Source organism: Chenopodium quinoa, unplaced genomic scaffold, assembly GCF_001683475.1.
Source record: "Chenopodium quinoa cultivar QQ74 unplaced genomic scaffold, ASM168347v1, whole genome shotgun sequence".
Taxonomy (NCBI): domain Eukaryota; kingdom Viridiplantae; phylum Streptophyta; class Magnoliopsida; order Caryophyllales; family Amaranthaceae; genus Chenopodium; species Chenopodium quinoa.
Window position 1 is genome coordinate 3,142,548 of NW_018743510.1, and position 15,323 is coordinate 3,157,870.

Consider the following 15,323-nt stretch of genomic DNA (forward strand, 5'->3'; position numbering starts at 1 on the left):
AAGCATCGAACCTAACCCAAGGTAGACTATGTGTCTTGAGTGAAAGTTTCATGTCCAGCTGCATATCTTCAATACTCTAATCTTTTTATAACCTTTTCCGCCAAATTAATGTGATTGAACCTCTTTGTTTTTTTTGAGGTGTTACTGTAGCAACACTAGCAAATGTGTTTCAGATCAACAGCTTTGGTTAGCATTACAATTTGGAGTAGATTTTTTTATGAAATCAGACCCATGAAGGTTACAATGTGTCTAAATCTACCTAGCATTGTATTTTGGATTGATTTGCAGCCTTCTATGACATAGCCATTTTATATGATCTGTGTACAGATCTGTAACACACAACCAAGGCAGCTGCAGCCGCAGCCCGGTGAATTTGGTGAATGTGGTGAATTTTGGTGAATTTGGTGCATAATTGTTGTGAATTTTGATGCCGAAGTGTTTGCAAATTTTGGTGACTAATTTTGAAATACTTGACATACATTTTTTGTGATACGCATGATAATGTTTGGTTTTTTTTCTCCAAAAGTTTGCAAGATTCAAAGGGAAGGCTTATTAACAACCAAAGAAATTACTGAAATTCGCGACATGTGGGTTTTTTTCGTGTTGATGGCATCTAGAATTGTCGGAGTGGGTGCACACACACCCAATTAATTAGTGAGCTTGAGTTTATTAGTTATTATAAAATTAGTTATATATGTTTTTTATATATTCACATTAATTATAATTAGTACGTAGTATTTGTAAATATTATCTTACTATATTTTGGTGTAATTATATATTATTGTTAATTAAATATATTAATGATGTTACTTTTGATATACATAATTATTTCATGTTATATATCATTGTATTATTGTTTGTAATATTAATATTATTATTAATTAATAATATTAATATTAATATTATTATTCATTAATAATATTAATATTATTATTATTAATTAATAATATTAATATTATTATTATTATTAATTAATAATATTAATATTATTGTGACATGTCACTGATATTATTATGGCAGGTCACTAATAATATCATGGCAGGTAGGGGTGTTCAGATCCGGGTACCCGAAAATCCGGGTACCCGAATTTTTGGGTAGTTGATAAGTCGGCCCGTGTCCTGTCCCAGATAATTCGGGTACCCGATATTATATCGGGTACCCGAATTATCCGGGACGGGATACGGGTACCCGAATTTTATTCTTCTTCCCTTTCTTCAATTCCCCTCTGCATAGTCTACATTAAATTGTAGCGTCTGGCATTAAATTGTACAACATCATTAGACTTTGGAATTATAAACTTTCATTATACTTTATATACAAAAAAAAAAAAGTTCGATTAGAACTTTATTTACCTTCATAGATAAAAATAAAATTTAAGCTCTTAACAAGAATAATTAACTTATCTTTATAAGTAAAAGTACTTTTATTATATACAAATAAAAGAGACAACCAAGCTAATTTAAAAGATAAATTGCGACAAACCTTCCTGCAAATTCAATTTTTCATGATACAACCATTAACTCCTTCAATTACCAAAAAAAAAAATGGCTAGTTATTCACATTCTTGCATAGATATTATAAAAAAAAAAAAAAAGCCCAGTAAAAAGCAACAAAATAAGATAATAAAAAATTTAAAGAGAATGAAATCAACAAAGATTTTGAATTTCAAATACAAAATCAAATATTCATGCAAGTTTGGTGGGTTAGCAATTTTGAATCTACAGTCATCACAAGCAAAATCATAATCCTAGAAATTGTATTTGCAACCTAGAAATTAAAGTTAGCAACTTGGCATGACCTCAGTGGTTTAGCAATTTTGAATCCTCAAATGTCGAGATGAGGCGCAATAGAGAGAAGAAGAACACCTAACGGAGGAGAGAGAGTGAGCTTGAACGAAGGAGAGAGAGAGTGTACTTCTGACTTCTGAGTTTTAATTGTTTTCCATTTTCGTATCCGTAGTGTTTGACTGAGTTTTTATTTTTTGAGTTATTGGAACCCTAGGTTTAAGTGGGCTGGGCCTTAAATCCAAGTATTTCATACGAATTTTTTTTAACGGGTGTTCGGGTACCCGAAATTAGCAAAGCATGTCCCGTGTCCCGGCCCGTAAAACTGCTATTTAAGCGGGACGGGTACCTGACCCGAAAAAAATAGAAAAATTTGTCAATTTCCCATCAGGTCGGGTTTTTTTAACACCCCTAATGCTCGCTTGCCTTTGAGGTCTACCAATTGTCGCAAGAAGAAATGTGGACATTCTAATGAGGTATTGCTACCATCTTTTAAATATTTCAACCGTTGATAGTTAAACTAACTTAACCAAGCCCTCTTCCATAATTATGAATCCTTTATTTTATATTTTTTTTTTGGTACAATCATTCATTATTTTTTAATTGTGCTTGCTTCTTTTCAACAGCTAAGGGGCAAAGCTATGATTTTCACTAATGGTAACAAGGGATAGGCCACATTTGGTTGAGATTTGCACAAGTTTTAGCATCATCAAATAAAAATTGTTTTTGAACAATTTTGTCTATTGTTTTGATGATCATTAGTATTAAACCTAGAATTATTTTGATGATTTCATTAGTATTAAACCTAGAATTTTATGCTCTTAATAAAAGACTTGTTGTCAAGACTTCACTTTTAGAAGTGAATATTACTTGTTGGCTTATTGCAGATTATACTTCCCATTTAAAGACATTTTATGGTTATCTATGTTATTTATTTTATCTGTGTAGATGATTAAAATATTCTGACTGTCACTCTAAAACCTTTTTTTTTCCACTTGATATTTACTAAACTTAAATTATTTTTGCTTATGATAGCTAGAGTCTAATTAAAGAACGAAAGTAGCTAGCAATACATTGAAAGCACCTAATATTATTTATTAATATGTTGGTGCCCTGCAGTGGTGAGGTGGTAGGTGCAACGAATAAGGGGAATTTTTGGCTATGGAATGGTTTAAAAGTTAGAGAAGGGGAGGTTGGGGATGAAGATCGGAGTAACTGGTTTAACCATGATTAATTAATGTTAGATTAAACAAAAAATTTAACCAAATAGTCAAAAGTATGGGCCAAGTTACCAATAATAATAGTCAATTTCTTTTATTTTCAGAACCATTTTCAATTTGATTACAAAGTGCTAGATTAAACTAAATTTTTCATGGAAAACCATCATTAATATCGCGTTTGATAAATTTTACAAGTTCAAGGCTACCAATGGTAATTAGAAAATGTTTTGGCTACCATTGATTAATGTCAATGACACAATGAAAATTTTCCAAAAAAAAAAAAAAAGAATAGTTGTCAACATGAATGTATGATTTGTTCTTTTCACCTGAAATTAGATGTTTTGGTCTGATTTTAATAACGATCGATCTTGTCTAGTTTGGATTGGTTAGATTAATTGTGCGGGATTGACTAAGTTTTGACCTTACTTTTACACTAATGTATAAATAAATAAAATATAGCCAAATAAAATCTTATTAATAACTTCGCCTCATGCGTACATTCCAAATATTCTCTCTAGAATATTCATACTCGTAATAGTTTGACTTTGATATTTCTCATAACTTTTACTACATTTTTTTAACAAGTATACAAAAATATAAAACAAAAGTTGTTGGGTAATATGTTATTGAATTAGTCTTAATGTTTATTCCTGTCCGTCAAACTGTTCTGAGGATCCCTTGTAACCAGGAGGGAAGCTCACCATCTGCATTATCCTTCACTAGATGAAAGCCCATGCGATGCACGATTTTTCATACATATATCTCAAGAAAAGATATTTTCCTATATACTCTAAGTTTTTTTTTTATAATTATTTGATTTATTTTACAATTTAATAATTTCAGATAAAATAAAAAACAAAAACAAATAATAATTTAATTCAAATGATATTGCCAATTACAAAAGTATAATTTTTTTAATGTAATTTACAATGCGACTTCATTTATTGTTGCTTTGTATTTTATTCGTTGTTGTTAGTTATAGGACAATAATATGATATCTTTCAAAAAAAAATTGTAAATATAATATTTCATTGATTACATATTAGGATAAAATCTTTAATGTGAAAAGATAATAATTTTTTATTTTAAAAATAATTTAAACCCTAAATCATTATTCATTGCTTTTTACACTTGAAATTAAACTCTCAAATCTATATATCATTTTATATATTTCTTGTGATCTCTAACAAATTATCTGTCTTTTCAATTTTTTAGACAAAAAATGTTTAAAGAAGATAAAAATTTTTATTGCGTTATAAGTTTAAATTTTTTTTAATGAAAAAAACAACTTATTAATCGGGTATTTAGATAAAACTATTAATTTCATAAGATAATTTTATTTTTTTTAATAATTTAAATCTTAATATCCCACGATTTTTATACATAAAATCTCATAAAAATAATTCTTGTAATTAGATCATACTCATAATATTTTTGATTACTTTTCTATTTTTTGTTAAGGATAATTTTTTATTAATTTTATGTAATTTATTCCCCTAATAAATATTTTGATAAGAACATTAAAAATAATAGTTATTAGATGTAATAATTCGATGTAAAAAAAATTTGTATTAAAAAAAAAATTTATAGGATCATCAAATTTGTTCACACCCATATCTCTTCCATCTAAAAGTGGATAAATAGAACATGTTAGCAAAAATAAAATTTATATAAAAATCTTTACAGTTTTATAAAATAAATTAAAACATTTACTAGAAAGTGAATAATAGTTGTGAAATTAATCTAAAAATTGTAATTATACAAAACTAAATCTATGCATTGGAATTTCTTCATCGTCCCCAATCGCCCAAACAATAGTAGTTTGGAAAATTCAATCGTTATTTTGTTGTCGCTGACAATGCGTGTGATATTGCTTCTTATTTGTAACGACTGAAATGTATCTAATGGAGTAAACTTTTCCTTCAATCAATTTTGAACAAAATTGTAGAACAAAGTTGACTTTAATTGAGGCATGAACGTAATTACCCTGTAATTAAAAATAAAAAATTAAGTTAATTTTATGACTTAATTAAGCTACCTAAATCACAAAAAATTTGTTTTAATCATAAATTAATTGATAAAAACAAAAAGGTTCATTAAAATATTTAATAAATGTAAACGATTTGTAACGATATAATACCTCCTCATCCAATAGCTAATCAGGCGAGAAACTCGTACTTTGATATTCCAAAGATTTTTGCTCGAATATAATTCTCTGATTAAATTAGATCTGCATGTAAAAACAAAATTCAGTAAACAAAACATAAACATATAATCATTAAGTGTCCCAAATAAACACAATTTAAGCAATAATCACAAATATAATTTAAACATGGGTTTTAAAAATTAGGCTAAGAATTACTTAGCCATTGATGACCTAATAAAACTGACACAAAATTAATGACACAAGATTTGCTTGGTTTGGTTTGTATTGATACGAAATTTTGTTGGTGTCATATGATGCGTCATTTTATAATGGTAAATATCACAAATTTTAATTATAATTAAGGAATAATTTTTATTTCTTATCATAAACACTATCAAAATTTATCTTATAATAGTAGGTATATAAATCCTATATCTAAAGATGATTATTTTACAAGAAAATTTTTCGTTTTTAAAATAAATTAAGTCCTAATAAATCAATATTCGTTGTTTTTACTTACGTGGCAAAATTCTTAAATCTCATTCGTCATTTTTGTTCAGGTGGCAAACGAATTTTTTAATTACAAAATAAAATAAAAATCTAATTTTTAATTGGTCGAAAATATACCTTTGCTTATGTGGCACGCCGAATGCTCTCCAAAAATGCCTACTTTATATATATATATAAACATATTAGATTTCCAATACTCATAAAGTCGCATGTACAATTTCATACTTGTTCTGTTCTTGAATAATTGATTTAATTTTTTTTTTTTATGAACCTTTTATTGCTATTATATAAAATAAAAAATTTATAAAAACTTTATAATACAATACTATGTATTAAGATAAAGGAAAAATTGGTAAAAATAATCCCATCTAAATTATCCTTCATTACTAATACTCATAAAAATAATCACCATCTGAATTATCCTTCATTTCCAATACTCATAAAGTCGCATGTACAATTTCATAATTGTTCTGTCCTTGAATAATTGATATACTTGAATTTTTTTTTATGAACCTTTTATTGCTATTATATAAAATAAAATTTTATAAAAACTTTATAATACAATACTATGCATTAAGATAAAGGAAAAATTGGTAAAAAATAATCCTAACTTTTGCCCGTTCGCTCAAAATACTTCCAACTATGGATTATTTTTAAATAATCCGAACTTTGAGGGTCATTCGCTTTTAATGGTCCCAAGTGACCGATATCCTGTTAAAGAGATAAGATTTTTTTATTTTTTTGTTTAAAATACTCACCACATGGTTGGTTAAAAAAATAAAATGAAAATTTAAAAATAAAGAAAAATTAAAAAAAACAAAAACAAAAACAAAAAAAACTATCCAGCCCATCCCATCCCTACCCACGACAAGCCCACCACCACCACCTTTCCCTATTTTCTGACAGCCCCCATCCCATCCCCCACCCTCCGGCAGCCCTTCTCCTCATCCCCCACCACTGGAATCCCCCCTTCCCCACCACATACTCAGCGAAATCGACCCCCCCTCCCCGAATCACCCTTCGATTCCCACCCCCAGCCCCGAAAACCACCCTCTCCCTTCCCCTCCCATACCCCCATCCCTGCTGCCGTCGCAAACCCAACGCTACCCCAACCCTCCACCCTTGCTGTCGTCGGCAAGACCCAACCCCACCCTTTTTTGCGTGGGATTCAACGATTGGGGTTTGTGGGTTGGTTAGTGTGGTTGTTTTGGGGGTGGTTACGAGGCAGTTTTCATGGTTGCGGGTGGTTGAGGGATGGTTGGAGGAAAGGGAAAGGTGACAAAAGTTGGTCGGGGCTGGCAAGTTGTGACGGGGATTAGTTTTGGGTAGCTGCGGTGGACGGCAAGTGGCTGACGAGAGCAGGGGAGGAGAGAGATTTCAAAAAAAAAATTGTGTTTTTAGATTTTTTTTTAATTTTAACTTTTTTTTTTAAAAAAAATTATTTTCAACCAATAACGTAGTGCCACATGTCCTTTAACCTGGTATAACGGGTTGGGTGACCGATTGGGACAGTTCGGATTATTTAAAAATAATCTTTTTTTTTTGGTTCATATGAGCCACCTAGGGCGGGGATGAGAATCGATCTCAGGATCACCTGGAACCAGGAGCAAAGCTCTTACCAACTGAGCTATCCCTCACTCTCATTTAAAAATAATTTATAGTTGTGATTATTGAGCGAACGGATAAAAGTTGGGATTACTTTTACCAAATTTTCCTAAGATAAATCCAACAACTTACTCATTAACATTTTATTTTATACGGAGTATAATAGTAATAGTATGTCTAAATTTAGATCATGTTACTTTCGAATGAATCGGGTCGGGCAAATAAGTTTTTGACATCTTCACAAAGCACATAGTATGTTGTTACTTATTTTTATTGGCGACTGACATTATATTGCCTAAGGAAATTCCAAATTATCACAAAGGTAATCAAAAAAATGTTATTACGTAATCAAGTGCCATTTTTTTTTTTCTTAAATAATCAAGTGCCATTTTTATAAATAAGTCAATGATTTAATTCAATAACATGAAGTTTTTGTACGAAGTACAAGTAATAAAATTAACAAATATTATTTATAAAAAAGGAAAATTGGAAACTAATAATTTCATTTTTGGCTTTTCTGCTCAAAACAATCCCACCTTTTCGAAATTCGGAAACAATTCCACCTTCGATCCTCGTCTGCTCAAAACGAGTCTTTTATCTACAACCTATTTAACAGGTTAATTTTTTTTTTTTAACTTTTTAAAAAATATTTTGATCCGTTTCTTCAAACACCATCAAAATCCATCATTAATCTTCATCATTGAATCACCATCGTTCATCATCATCGAAAATTGGCATCATCATCATCAACTATTGTTGGGCGGCAATGGTGGTTTTGTGATGAGGGTAAGGGAGTGATTGGTGTGGCTGGTGGCTGCGAAGTTGTCGTTGTTGCAGGCTGGCAGGTAATTGGCGTGGGCTGCGGTTTGTGTTGTGGTGGCGAGTGGTGGCAATGTGGAGGTCGCTGAGGATTCTGGGGCTGCGGTGTTAGGTGATTGTGGGGATGCGGCTGTGCGTGAGCTGATCGATGTTTTTGTGGCTGTTAAAGTGAATTGGTAGCTGGTGGAGCAGGGGCTGTGTGTTTGGTGGTAAAAAATATTAAAAAATGAAAATCAATAAGAAGGTGACATGTGTCAAGTCACCTTCTTAAGCAGGTTTTTTTAATTTGACAACTCAGTTAAAGCCTCGTTTTGAGTAGATGGGGGTTAAAAGTAAGATTGTTTCCAAATTTCGAAAAAGTGAGATTGTTTTAAGCAGAAAAGCCAAATGTGTAATTATTAATTTTTATTTTTTCTTTATAAAATACTCGTACATAGTATTAACTATTTTTGTCTTCGTCTAATTATTTTTTTTCGAAAAAAAAACATTTTTGCCTAAGATAAACTTAATTTTCTCATATTTCCTAATTGCAATTTTCCCCCTTGGAGCTCTTTTACGCTGCACCCCTCTTTCTCTCTCCTCCATTGAAGCGGCTTCCGAGCTTTCTATCATCCATTGAAGGCGTTGAAGCATTTTCCGAGGTAAAATATTTCTCCAATTTTTTGGTTATAGTGTATCAATTTTATACTCTGGGGTTTAATTTCACACTATTGTTATTAATTTCATTGTCAGCGGTCAATTTAGGGTTCTTCTAAGGTGGATTATTGAGCTATTAATTATAATTACTTAAGTTACGAAAGATTATTGATCGATTTTGTTGCTAGAATTTTGCTGCTAGAATTTTGTTGCGCGCTGTTATTAATTTACCTTGATATTCTTATGTGAGATGAATTTTATGTGATTTTTCGAGCCTAATTTGATGATTGAGTGAAATTTGTTTGCTTATGTTTTGCATTTTTCAAACGTTATTCGCTGGTGCTGGCAATTATCCGTAGAATTCGAAAATTCCATACTCGAGCCTAACTTGATGATTGAGTGAAATATGGTTTCTAAACTCAGTGTTATACTTCGTATATGACAATAGGTACATGGCATTCATATATTAAGTCAAAGCTATAACTTCATTGAAGCACAAAAATGGTGATTGCATTATTGTTTTCAGCTTTAAGAGAACTTGAACATTACAAAGAAATCGCAGACATATGCTATAGCAGACATATTCAATATATAATCTTAAGAACCAAAACAAAGATGCTTGACTAAATTCATAAGCACATAGCCGTGCAGCTTGTTAGCTAACCTTGTCATCAACATTTGTGAAGTTTCGAACGAACTTCATAACCCAGATCCCTGCCAAAGTGCCAAATCATCATAGAACATAAGATCAGCACTAATCAATAACTAAAAACCATAGTCGTTTCTAATATTCTGGTGGCCCGGGTAGTGGCGGATCCAGGATTTGATTAATAGGTTATCCCATCATCGTCCATCGACCGCATAAAGTATCAAAATAGTGGAGGAGGCAAATCATTTTGTGGAGGAGGAGGATCATTTTGTGGAGGAGGAGGATTTAGAGTAGGCACTTTTTTAGTAAAAAAAACTTGAAATATCTCGAGTTGTTTTTCTTTTCATTCTGAAATTGAAGTTAAAGGTTGAATTAGATAAATCATACAAGAAGGGTTCTCTCAAGGTTATTAAAACTAATAATATCATCAAAACAACGCCCATTAACCTCAATTTCAATCCACCCTTCAACCCCAAATCTCCAAATTAGCGATTCCCAACTAAATTTCAAACCTTGAACATCATAATCACCATTCTCAATAGCTAATAAGAAGGTTGGACAACTATTATCATTTATCAATTAAAACAGATTTAATACTATAAATCTATAGCAGGGCTCAAATGGTCAAATATCCGGCCACAACTCACATAATCACATTCACAAATCACACCATTCAAGCTCTAATAAAATCATACAGATAATCAAGTCATAACATTCAAGCTTTAATACAGTCATACACTCATACAGATAATCAACCTCTAATAAAATCAAGAAATTTCACCCAAAAAAAAAAAAAACAACTCATACAGTGAATCAGTGAATGGTCATATAGATAATCTGATAATTAAACATTTAAACTGATAATTCGATATAGAATCTAATCAATCTAAATTCTTATTGTAATGTAATTATGTAAATTAAAACTAACCTCAAAAAAAAAAAAATCGAATTTCCAAAAACACGCAGTGCATAGAGACGCCTCACGCTGTCACGCCTGAGTTCCTGACAGACAGAGCCTCACCGGCCCTCACGCAGTCACGCCTGACGGACGAAGCCACGGACAGACGCCTCAGTGCGTAAAGACGCCTCACGCTTTCATGCCTGAGTTCCTGACGGACAGAGCCTCACCGGCCCTTACGCAATCACGCCTGACGGACGAAGCCACGGACAGACGCCTCACGCGACGCCGCGACGGGGCTGCTGCGGGGTTTAAAACTTAGGGTTTTAATTTGGGGGAATTAGGGAAATGTTCTGAGTTTCTCACTTATGTTTTAATTTCTAAATCTAATAAATTTGAAAGTGAGGTTGTAAAGCAAAAAAAAAAAAAAGTGTGAGTACTGGGGTTTGAACCCAAATCTCGTGTGTGGTGGGATAGGAAAGAAACCACTGGGCTGCAAGCTAAAATTGTTGATATTCAGGATTTTTTTTTATATAAAATAATAGGTGGTCCGCAAACCCACTATGACTACACGTGGGTCCGCCACTAGGCCCGGGGCAAAATGATAATACTTTTGTTGAATAAATCATTTGTTTTTTTAATTATAAATAATTTCGTAATTTGTTAATTAATAAATAAAATCATACAGATAATCAAGTCATAACATTCAAGCTTTAATAAAGTCATACACTCATACAGATAATCAAGCTCTAATAAAATCAAGAAATTTCACCCAAAAAAAAAAACAACTCATATAGTGAATCAGTGAATGGTCATATAGATAATTTGATAATTAAACATTTAAACTGATAATTTGATATAGAATCTAATCAATCTATAATCTTATTGTAATGTAATTATGTAAATTAAAACTAACCTAAAAAAAAATCGAATTTCCACAAACACGCAGTGCGTAGAGACGCCTCACGCTGTCACGCCTGAGTTCCTAACGGACAGAGCCTCACCGGCCCTCACGCAGTCACGCCTGACGGACGAAGCCACGGACAGACGCCTCAGTGCGTAAAGACGCCTCACGCTTTCATGCCTGAGTTCCTGACGGACAGAGCCTCACCGGCCCTTACGCAATCACGCCTGACGGACGAAGCCACGGACAGACGCCTCACGCGACGCCGCGACGGGGCTGCTGCGGGGTTTGAAACTTAGGGTTTTAATTTGGGGGAATTAGGGAAATGTTCTGAGTTTCTCACTTATGTTTTAATTTCTAAATCTAATAAATTTGAAAGTGAGGGTGTAAAGCAAAAAAAAAAAAAGTGTGAGTACTGGGGTTTGAACCCAAATCTCGTGTGTGGTGGGATAGGAAAGAAACCACTGGGCTGCAAGCTAAAATTGTTGATATTCAGGATTTTTTTTTATATAAAATAATAGGTGGTCCGCAAACCCACTATGACTACACGTGGGTCCGCCACTAGGCCCGGGGCAAAATGATAATACTTTTGTTGAATAAATCATTTGTTTTTTTAATTATAAATAATTTCGTAATTTGTTAATTAATAAATAAAATCATACAGATAATCAAGTGACGATAATCAAGTCATAACATTCAAGCTTTAATAAAGTCATACACTCATACAGATAATCAAGCTCTAATAAAATCAAGAAATTTCACCCAAAAAAAAAAACAACTCATATAGTGAATCAGTGAATGGTCATATAGATAATTTGATAATTAAACATTTAAACTGATAATTTGATATAGAATCTAATCAATCTATAATCTTATTGTAATGTAATTATGTAAATTAAAACTAACCTAAAAAAAATCGAATTTCCACAAACACGCAGTGCGTAGAGACGCCTCACGCTGTCACGCCTGAGTTCCTAACGGACAGAGCCTCACCGGTCCTCACGCAGTCACGCCTGACGGACGAAGCCACGGACAGATGCCTCAGTGCGTAAAGACGCCTCACGCTTTCATGCCTGAGTTCCTGACGGACAGAGCCTCACCGGCCCTTACGCAATCACGCCTGACGGACGAAGCCACGGACAGACGCCTCACGCGACGCCGCGACGGGGCTGCTGCGGGGTTTGAAACTTAGGGTTTTAATTTGGGGGAATTAGGGAAATGTTCTGAGTTTCTCACTTAAGTTTTAATTTCTAAATCTAATAAATTTGAGAGTGAGGTCGTAAAGCAAAAAAAAAAAAAGTGTGAGTACTGGGGTTTGAACCCAAATCTCGTGTGTGGTGGGATAGGAAAGAAACCACTGGGCTGCAAGCTAAAATTGTTGATATTCAGGATTTTTTTTTTATATAAAATAATAGGTGGTCCGCAAACCCACTATGACTACACGTGGGTCCGCCACTAGGCCCGGGGCAAAATGATAATACTTTTGTTGAATAAATCATTTGTTTTTTTAATTATAAATATTTACGTAATTTGTTAATTAATATATAAAATCATACAGATAATCAAGTGACGATAATCAAGTCATAACATTCAAGCTTTAATAAAGTCATACACTCATATAGATAATCAAGCTCTAATAAAATCAAGAAATTTCACCCAAAAAAAAAAAAAAAAAAACAACAACAACAACAACTCATACAGTGAATGGTCATATAGATAATTTGATAATTAAACATTTAAACTGATAATTTGATATAGAATCTAATCAATCTATAATCTTATTGTAATGTAATTATGTAAATTATAACTAACCTAAAAAAAAAATCAAATTTCCAAAAACACGCAGTGCATAGAGGCACCTCACGCTGTCACGCCTGAGTTCCTGATGGACAAAGCCTTATCGGCCCTCACGCAGTCACGCCTGACAGACGAAGCCACGGACAGACGCCTCAGTGCGTAGAGACGCCTCACGCAGTCACGCATGAGTTCCTGACGGACAAAGCCTCACCGGCCCTCACGCAGTCACGCCTGACGGACGAAGCCACGTACAGATTCCTCACGCGACGCCGCGATGAGGTTTGGGTTTGAAACTTAGGGTTTAATTTTTGGGGAATTGGGGAAATGTTATGAGTTTCTCACTTTTGTTTTTAAATTCTAAATCTAATAAATTTGAAAGTGAGGTTGTAAAGCAAAAAAAAAATGTGTGAGTAATGGGATTTGAACCCAGATCTCGTGTGTGGTGGGATGGGAAAGAAACCACTGGGCTGCAAGCTAAAATTGTAATTTTTTTTATTATTTATTTATTTATTTTTTTTATAAAATTGTAAATATAAATAAATTGTAAATATGAGAAAGGAAATATTGATACTCATAATATTTTTATTTAAATAGAATATATTTAAATAGTATGTAAAATAATTAGATAAAAGCCTGTGCGACGCACGGATTTTTATACATATATCTCAAGAAAAGATATTTCTTATATACTCTAAGTTTTTTTTTTAATAAATATATATATATATATATATATATATATATGTATATATATATATAATTATTTGACTTATTTTACAATTTAATAATATCAGACAAAAAAAATAAAAACAAATAATAATTTAATTAAAATGATATTGTTAATTACAAAAGTATAAATTTTTTTAATGTAATTTATATCGCGACTTCATTTATTGTTGTTTTGTATTTTATTCGTTGTTCTTAGTTATATGACAATAATATGATATCTTTCAAAAAAAAAAATTGTAAATATGATATTTCATTGATTACATATTAGGATAAAATCTTTAATGTGAAAAGATAATAATTTTTTATTTTTAAAATAATTTAAATCCTAAATCATTATTCGTTGCTTTTTACACTTGAAATTAAACTCTCAAATCTATATATCATTATGTATATTTCTTGTGATCTCTTGATCTCTAACAAATTATCCGTCTTTTAAAATTTTTAGACATAAAATTTTTACAGAAGGTAAAGTTTTTTATTGGGTTAAAAGTTTTAAATTTTTTTTATGAAAAAAAACATCTTATAAATCGGGTATTTAGATAAAACCATTAATTTCATAAGATAATTTTTAATTTTTTTAATAATTTAAATCCTAATATCCTACGGTTTTTTTATACATAAAATCTCATAAACATAATTTTTGTAATTAGATTATACTCATAATATTTTTTACATTAAAAATAAAGTTATTAGATGTAATATTTCGATGTAAAAAAATTTTTTATTAAAAAATAATCGATAGGATCACCAACTTAGTTCACACCGATATCTCTTCCATCTAATAAAAGTGGATAAAGAGAATATGTCAGCAAAAATAAAATTTATATAAAATTAATCTTTATAGTCTTATAAAATAAATTAATATTTACCAGAAAGTGAATAATTGTTGTGAAATTAATCTAAAAATTGTAATTATACAAAATTAAATTTATGCATTGGAATTTTTTCATCTAAATGTCACAAATTTTAATTTAATTATAATTAAGAATAATTTTTATTTCGTATCATAAACACTATCAATATTTATCTTATAATAGTACGTATATAAATCCTATATCTAAAGATGATTGTTTTAAAAGATAATTTTTAGTTTTTTAAATAAATTTAATCCTAATAAATCAATATTCGTTGTTTTTACTTACGTGGAAAAATTCTTAAATCTCATTCGTCAATTTTGTTTAGATGGAAAACGAATTTTTTAATTCCAAAATAAAATAGAAATATAATTTTTTATTGGTCAAAAATATACCTTTGCTCATGTGGCGCTCCGAATGCTCTTAAAAAATGCCTACTTTATTTATATATATTAGATTTCATCAATTATTTTAATTGTATTATTTACACTTTTTCACTATTCACACACCTCTTTTGAATTTCTTTTGTGATTTATTCGTTAGAATATTATATTTTTATATAGTTATATGTGATAATTTATTTCGTGATTAATCAATTTATTACATGGTTATGACACACACAAAATGTGCATAATTACACTTCTACATTGAAATCCTTCTTTGATTCATCTCATTCTATGAAAGAGCATTAAATTGACTTACTTGTTTCAATCTATAATTATGAGTGAGAAATCAATAATAATCATGTTTCATAAATGTATCATCTCATAATTAA

At 31.1% G+C, this 15,323-nt stretch overlaps 1 long non-coding RNA gene across 1 annotated transcript; it reads left to right on the plus strand.

Moving 5' to 3' along the window:
* The first annotated feature begins 8,032 nt into the window (after positions 1-8,032).
* LOC110739731 lies at positions 8,033-13,371 on the plus strand. The gene is made up of 2 exons (XR_002514885.1): positions 8,033-8,725; positions 13,018-13,371. It is a non-coding gene; the product is annotated as an uncharacterized LOC110739731 (long non-coding RNA).
* The last annotated feature ends 1,952 nt before the right edge of the window (positions 13,372-15,323 follow it).